Genomic DNA, 6,224 nt, shown 5'->3' on the forward strand with positions numbered 1-6,224 from the left:
CTACTAGCTCTATCTAAAGGCTCAACGTTTTGGTTCCTTATTATCTGCACCCCCTCGCCTAGTCCCATTTTTGGAGTTATAAAAATAAAAAACAAAAGTTCAATTGACTGCTCATTTTTAAAAACCTTTTGAGATTATGAAAATATACAAATAGTCACACATGAGATGAGAAAGAAAAAGAAAGCTGAGAACTATATTCGTGAGCAGTTTTTTTTTTTTTTGAGTGGATCGTGAACAGTCTTCTAGCTGTGCGAATTGAGATGGGCCCTTTGCGGAACGTAATACTTGGGCCAGTTGTCCATGTAAGCTGAGCCGAGAAGCACCACCCACTTCGCGCCCAGATGGCCCAAGATCAGCAGCCACTTTCCCAACGAACGAACGAACAAGGCGCACCAAACGTCCGAACCTTAAAACCAATGGAAAGAGAAGACCCCACATCTCACCGTTCACTCTCTCTCCTCCCTCCCCTCGCTCCCATCCCTCCCAGATCCCGATCCGCCGCCGCCTGCGGCAGATCCAGCCACCGCCTCCTCCTCCCGCCGCAGATCCGCCGCGGCCGCCATGGAGAAGCCATGCTCTCTCCTGGTCCACTTCGACAAGGGCTCGGCCGCGATGGCGAACGAGATCAAGGCGGATCTGGAGGGCGGCGATGGTCCCGCCAAAGCCGACGCCATGCGCCGCGCCATCTCGCTCCTCCTCAACGGCGAGACCCTACCGCAGCTCTTCATCACCATCGTCCGCTACGTGCTCCCCTCCGAGGACCACCACCGTGCCAGAAGCTGCTCCTCCTCTACCTCGAGATCATTGACCGCCGGGATCCGGCCGGCCGCGCCCTGCCGGAGATGACCTCATCTGCCAGAACCTCCGCAACAACCTCCAGAGCCCCAACGAGTACATCCGCGGCGTCACGCTGCGGTTCCTCTGCAGGCTCTCCGAGCCCGAGGTGCTCGAGCCGCTCGTCCCGTCCGTGCTCGCGAACCTCGAGAACAGGCACCACTTCATCAGAGACACGCCGTCTCCGCGGTTTCCGCGATCTACCGCCTCCCGCATGGTGACCAGCTCATCCCCGACGCGCCGGAGCTCGTCGAGCGGTTCCTCGCGTCTGAGCAGGACGCGTCCGCTCGGAGGAACGCATTCCTCATGCTCTGTGCCTGCGCACAGGACCGCGCCGTCACCTACCTGCTCTCCAACGCCGACCGAGTCGCTGAGTGGCCCGATCTGCTGCACATGGCCGTTGTGGATCTCATCCGCAAGGCCTGCCGATCCCAGAAAGCCGCGCCAACAAGGGAAGGTATATCACCATCATTACCTCGCTGCTCTCCACACCCAGCACGGCGGTTGTTTATGAATGTGCTGGCGCCCTGGTGTCACTCTATTCGGCGCCCACGGCGTGCGAGCCGCTGCAACACCTACTGCCAGTTGCTCTCGTCACAGAGTGACAACAATGTGAAGCTCATTCTACTTGATCGCCTCAACGAGCTGCGCACCTCGCACCGGGATGTCATGGTGGGGGTGGTGATGGACGTGCTTCGTGCACTGGCCAGCCCCCAACTTAGATGTCAAGAGAAAGGTTCTTGATTTAGTGCTTGATCTGCTCACCCCGCGTAACGTCGAGGAGGTGGTGCTTTATCTGAAGAAGGAGGTGGTCAAGACACAGGCTGGAGACCTCGAGAAGGGTGGCGAGTACCGCCAGATGCTGGTGCAGGCCATTCATGCCTGCGCTGTTTGAGTACCCAGAGGTGGCTGGGTCTGTAGTGCACCTCCTCATGGACTTTCTTGGTTGACACCAATGTTGCTGCAGCTGTTGATGTTGTGCTGTTTGTACGTGAGATCATTGAAACCAATCCGAAGCTGCGTGTTTCCATGATCCAGAGGCTGATTGATACATTCTATCAGATTCGGGCATCCCGGGTCTGCTCATGTGCTCTTTGGATCCTTGGAGAGTACTCCCTCTCTCTATCAGAGGTTGAAAGCGCCATTGCTACCATTAAACAATGTCTTGGGGATCTACCATTCTACACTGTCTCTGATGAAGGGAGGCTACTGATTCCGCCAAGCCAGCCCAGGCGGTGGTGAACTCTGTCACTGTATCTTCCAGGCCGCCTGTTTGTTCTTGCAGATGGCACCTATGCCACACAAAGTGCTGCTACCGAGGCCATTTTGACTCCATCAGTTGCTCCTGGGTCACTAGCTTCAACCCTGAACCTCAGATCACTCATTCTGTCAGGTGATTTCTTCCTGGCTGCTGTTGTGCATGTACCCTGACCAAGATTGTGTTGAGGCTGGAAGAAGTGCAGCCATCTAAGGTTGAATCAAACAAGGCTTGCACTGGAGCATTGCTGATCATGACATCGATTCTGCAGCTGGGCCAGTCTTCTTACCTTCCCCACCCGATTGATAATGATTCATATGATAGGATTGTGCTGTGTGTGAGATTGCTTTGCAATACTGGTGATGATGTCAGGAAGATTTGGTTGCAGTCATGCCAGAGCTTTGCGAAAATGCTTGCAGAGAAGCAGTTCAGGGAGACAGAGGAGATGAAGGCAAAGGCACAGATCTCTCATGCCCAGCCAGATGATCTTATTGATTTTTACCACCTCAAGAGCAGGAAGGTAAGAAAAATAGCTCTCTTGTTGCATTTTCACTTATAGAAATGCCAATATTTTCTTTGCTGAACCGATATTAGTTTAGATAATATTGTCTCATTAGTGCATTAAAATGATGATTGGCTTAATGCTGTTTCCAATTTGTTGATGTGGTCAGAGATAAATTCTTATTATCTAGAATATAAAATGCTACTCTATGCTGCATCCAAGAGTGATGAACTCTTTTTCATTCACTTTACAAGTAAAAAAGTTTAGAAGGATATGACACTAGAGTGATGCATCTGCCATCTGCAGTTTGTGTTCCTACATTGTCTATTTGTCTTACAACCTATTTTAAGTTTTTAACATTTCTATTTGGCAGTCTTTAAGAGTACGTCAACTTATAATTTATAAACAATAACTTGTATGAAATCCCCCCACCCCTCTGGAGCAATAATTTGTCACAGCCGACACACATTTATCTCTCTTTGCTTGCATTGTCGTCTCATGCAATAATTTGTTCTGTAAACAGTCACGAGCAAGCCTTTTTCATGCTCTTGTGATTTTATGGTGTGCAATGTTTGCACGGTCAACATATGTATGCCCGAACTTCCTGCTGTAGTTCCATTGAATTCGTGTTCTGTTTGATTTAAACTTCTAGTCCATACTTCAAGTCATGTTGATCCTTCAAGAGGTAATAAGCTAGTAAACTTTTGTCCGGGAGAAGGAAAATCACGTCTTCTTTGGTGGAGATAAAGCCAAATAATTTTTGAACAGTTGTGTGCCAGTGATGATAGATAAATTGCATGTTAAGGTAGACACACAAGTTGACCACAAATTGTTCATGTGTGGTGTGACTAAGGTCTGCTCTTAATGTTTAATATGGCGATGCATGTCATAAGTCTGTTGTTGTGTATTGTCTTGGTTGATACCTTGCCACTTTTAGTGTGGCCTTCACATTTGCACCTTCAGTTATTAAAGCATGCTATTTTGTTGTCATAGGCATGAGCCAGCTTGAGTTGGAAGATGAGGTGCATGATGATTTGAAGGCTGCAACTGGTGGGTTTACTAAGGATGCAGATGATGCAAACAAGCTCAACCGCATTCTTCAGTTGACTGGTTTCAGTGATCCTGTGTATGCTGAAGCATTTGTAACAGTACACCATTATGACATTGTACTTGATGTTACTGTCATTAACCGTACAAAGGAGACACTTCAGAACTTGTGCTTGGAATTGGCTACAATGGGAGACCTGAAACTTGTTGATCGCCCTCAGAACTACACCTTGGCTCCTGAGAGTCTAGCAAACAGATCCGTGCTAATATCAAGGTTCATCAACAGAGACTGGAGTTATATTTGGCAACATAGTTTATGAGACTTCAAATGTGATGGAACGATCAGTGGTTGTCCTAAATGATATTCACATCGACATCATGGATTACATCTCACCTGCTATGTGTGCTGATGTTACTTTCCGGAACATGTGGGCAGAATTTGAATGGGAAAATAAGGTAACAATCTTCTCTGTACATTACAGTTGTGTGAAATCTTTGTTTTGTCAAGATGCCGAGATGTTATCTCTTCTTAAACTGTAATCTCCTAGCAGCGGCCTTCTCCAATCCAAGAACTATTAAAAGCTATGGCGGGATATAACAAAAGCTACTTCATTTAACGGTCTTTTAGAAAACATGAAAATTCCTATTTAACATTTAACTAAGTAAAATTTCATGAACGCAAATACTCAAGCACATGTAGGGCTCTTGGAGAACATGTCAGCAATTGTGGATATAATACTAAAATTCTTTCAGTGTTGATTTCTCTAGTCATTTTTCATGCAAAACGGATACGACATTACTTTCTTTGTGCAAATGGATGAGGAAAAAAAAAGATGTTTTAGTTCGAAACCTTTTCTGTTTTTACCAAATTTTCTTTGGAAGACCTGTGACGCATCGGATGGGTGCTCCATATTTTTGTTGCACAGTGTTGTAATTGATTTACTTTTCAGTTGCTTGTGTATTGTTAGGCCCCGTTTAGTTCCACCCAAAAGTCAAAAATTTTTGCATAGTAACCGTCACATCGAATCTTGCGGCACATGTATGGAGTACTAAATTGTACACGAAAAAAAAAACTAAGTACACAGTTAGTCGATGAAATCGTGAGACGAATCTTTAAGCCTAAATAGTCCATAATTGGACCAATTTTTGCCAAATACAAACGAGAGGTGCTACAGTAGCCAAAAGCCAAAAATTTTCGGAAACTAAACACGCCCTTAGCTGACCTGCTCTGGTGAATCTGGAATTCTATTAATTTTTTCTGCCATGCTCCTGTATGGTTATGTCTGGGAAAAACCTTCTTTGTGATCTGGTTTGACTTCTTTTGCTAAGATTTGTTGTTTCTCGTATCAGGTTGCGAGTGAATACTGTGATTCAGGATGAGAAGGAATTCTTGATCACATTATCAAGTCAACAAACAGAAGTGTCTGACACCACCGTAAGTCGTTCAGAAACTGTCGTTCATGTTGACCTGCGGATGGATTAACTATATCTTTAATTTTATGTATATTATCTTAGGCATGTAAAACTGTTTCATTTTTAAGCCCATAATCTTGAATATGACTAGTTAACTCTCATGCATGGCGCATATGAAAATATTCAGAGGTTAGATTCTTCAATTACTGTGCTGAAATTGGCAGGCTAATCTATTATCGATCTAACTTCTAGCTGCAAATGCCAAGGTTTTTTTTGTTTGTAGACTTAGTACAAATAAAATCATCTGACCTTGGAGAGATTAAACTCCCAAACAAACCTTTCTCAAGTTGGAGGCAATACCACCTTTTTCACTTAATAGCATGCAAGTGGTCAGGCTTCGCTCCCATGCAAGGATAGTTTATTTGTCCAAATAGCAAGAGATGGACTTTATGTTTTTGTGCAATTAGATGATGAATTAATTTATTTAGCTGAAATTTGTTGAAGTTTTGTCTTTTAGCTTTGAGCGGATGTGTTTGACATGGTGAATTGGGTGAATTTCTGCCAAAAATATTTGCATGTTCTCTGAACTTCTAACCCTTTGCTTGACATCAGGGTCTGCACTAGACGGAGAATGTGGTTTCCTTGCTGCTAATCTTTATGCAAAGAGTGTGTTTGGGGAGGATGCTTGGTGAACATCAGCATTGGAGAAGCAACATGATGGCAAGCTCAGTGGGTTACATCCGAATAAGGAGCAAGACCAGGGGAATTGCGCTCAGCTTAGGGGACAAGATTACCCTCAAGCAGAAGGGTGGCAGTTAACTGTGACAAGTGTCACAGTGTATCATCATTTTTCTGTTTTAGGAAACTCCACGTGCCGGAGATACCAGTGCGGGGCATTGAACTGAGTATAATGCTTTTTGTACAAAGGATCAAAGAAAGAGATAAGAGGACAGTTATGAGGAAGTCACGGCGTTAGATCCCTGAGCATGAAGTTCTCGGTCGAAGATCCATGTTGCTGTAGTAACGTTGCTGTTCCAACTTCCTTTCCTGATAAAATGACCAATGTAGAAATAGTTTGTGAAGTTATGTTGATTCTCGACAGGTAGATCAATTGTGATCATGTACTATTATGAATCCCCCTTGTTTCGATGTTATATTTGCTTTTATTTA

The 6,224-nt window shown here is 45.0% G+C and overlaps 1 pseudogene; it reads left to right on the forward strand.

Moving 5' to 3' along the window:
- The first annotated feature begins 437 nt into the window (after window positions 1–437).
- LOC136455952 (coatomer subunit beta-2-like) lies at window positions 438–5,959 on the forward strand (annotated as a pseudogene).
- Window positions 5,960–6,224: the final 265 nt, after the last annotated feature.

The sequence above is a fragment of the Miscanthus floridulus genome, chromosome 6 (genome assembly GCF_019320115.1).
Source record: "Miscanthus floridulus cultivar M001 chromosome 6, ASM1932011v1, whole genome shotgun sequence".
In the NCBI taxonomy this organism is placed as follows: Eukaryota; Viridiplantae; Streptophyta; class Magnoliopsida; order Poales; family Poaceae; genus Miscanthus; species Miscanthus floridulus.